The sequence below is a fragment of the Nothoprocta perdicaria genome, unplaced genomic scaffold (genome assembly GCF_003342845.1).
Source record: "Nothoprocta perdicaria isolate Ctin4 unplaced genomic scaffold, notPer1 scaffold_255, whole genome shotgun sequence".
NCBI classification, from domain to species: Eukaryota; Metazoa; Chordata; class Aves; order Tinamiformes; family Tinamidae; genus Nothoprocta; species Nothoprocta perdicaria.
In genome coordinates this window covers 493,397-495,640 of record NW_020455483.1, presented here as the reverse complement: position 1 = coordinate 495,640, position 2,244 = coordinate 493,397, and positions in this window count along the sequence as shown.

Genomic DNA, 2,244 nt, shown 5'->3' with positions numbered 1-2,244 from the left:
GTGAATGATACTGACCAAGTTTCATGATTTGCTTACAGCTAAGTTTGAAAATTATTTACAAAACCGTCCWTATTTCACTTACATATATAACTTCATTCAGTAGGTACACTCAGAGTCCCTGGCTAAATATATAATGACAAGAAAATACTTCCTGATAAGTAATTAAGGTTTGAATTTGAAATATAGAAGATTAGATTAAATTCCTTGGTATAATCTGGAGTAGCAGTTCATACTTAGATTTTTCACATCTAAAGAAACCTTATTTCTTGTCAGTAGGGCAGCACAGGCAGAAGCTTCCTTATTTCTCCTTTTTACTCTGGTTTACTTGATGTATGCTAAAATATTTCCTTTATCAGAAAATAGCAATGCCTCTGATTAGAACAATCACCAGGATTCAGATCCTCATTAACATCCTCCTTACTGCAGAAAAGTTTAACAAGAAAGACCTGCCCACTCTCTAATATCATACCTTAAAGAGATGTCTAGAATCACCTCAAGCATAACAGCATGTTTTGCACAGCTCAAATGAGGGTTAAGTAACAGACTACGGGAAGCAAATCTTGTATTTAGGAGAAAGATCTGACTTGACACTCTAGCCTCAGGAGCAGGAATTACTGTGAGACTGTCAGAAAGATTGCTCTCTAAAAGCTAGGGGCTTTTATGTGAGTAATCAAATCTGTCCTTATACATGCATTCTTATACAGCAGGGTCCTAAGAACAGTGGCTCTTAGTGGGTCTTCAGCCCTATGTTGTCTACAGTTCTTCTCCTGGATGGACTTTAGATAACTTCCTACAGTTAATCTGCAACCCTGTCCCCTGTTACCTAGTCTTATTCCCATTTGGAGCTCCTGRAGGGATATTGGTTCCTTCTTTTAGCATAATGACTTGGACTGTGCATTCTGGATTTCATGAAATTCTGTGTATTTTGTGAAAGGTGATTTTTTCTACAATAAAGGCAGCAGAACTGACTTTTAAACAGGCAGCCATTTTCACCCCAAATATTTGTTTGTTCCCTAAATAAATAATTTAAATCAACATATCAACTGTGAATTGATTGTAAGAGTTAAATTATGCTGTTAAATAGAAATATCCATAGAAAATTGACTTAGGCAATCTAGCCTCATCTACTCAACTTGCCTAATTCAAAACATGTCTGATCGAGTTTTGAATTAAACATGATCAAGTTTTCTCACTATTTCATTGTCTTCTATTAATGGTACGTTATAAATAATCTTATATGAAATAAATCAGTCTCAGAATAAGAGATAGCAAACAACTCAGTCTCTCCTAGGTCTTCAGCAGGTGGTTGCTGTGGGGAAGGAAGAGACTTCAGAGATGGAATCAGAAACACAGGATTTGTACTAGAAGGGCAAGAGGGAAGAGCCGGCCAACTACAGGCTGGTCAGCTTCACCTCCATCCCTGGTAAAGAGATGCAGCAGCTCATACTAGAGAGCATCTCTAGGCAAGTGAAGGAGAAGATGAGCAGAAGTAACCAGCATGGATTCACCATGTCTGATGAACCTAATAGCCTTATATGATGGGATGACTGGCTGGTTGGATGAGGGGAGAGCCATGGATGTTGTCTACCTTGACTTGAGCAAGGCTTTTGACACCATGTCCCATAATATCCTCATAGGAAAGCTCTGGGAGTGTGGTCTGGACAAGTACACAGCAAGGTGGACCAAGAACTGGCTGGATGGCAGAGCCCAGAGGGTGATGATAAACGGGGCCAAGTCCAGTGGTGGAGGCATCAGTTGGAGGCCTGTGGCCAGTGGCGTCCCGCAGGGATCAGTACTGGGCACACTGCTGTTCAACCGGTTCATGAATGACTTGAACGAGGGCACAGTGTGCACCCTGAGCAAGTTTGTGGATAATACCAAGCTGTGTGGAGTGGCCAACACTCCAAAGGGCTGTGTTGCCATCCAGAGGGAACTGGACAGAATGGGCAGAGAGGAACCTCAGGAGGTTCAATAAGGAGAAGTACAGGGTCCTGCACCTGGGGAGGCACCCAGGCACCTGTACAGATTATGGCTTGACCTGCTGGAGAGCAGCTCTGCAGAGAGGGACCTGGGAGTCCTGSTTGACATCAAGTTAACCATTAGTCAGCAGTGCGCTCGTGGCCAAGAAGGCCAATGGGATCCTGACCTGCATCAGGAGGAGTGTTCAGCACAAAAATCAGTGAGTCTTCAGCACAAAAATATAACCAGGGGGAGTTAGCTTTTTAGCTTTTCCTATAAATGCAT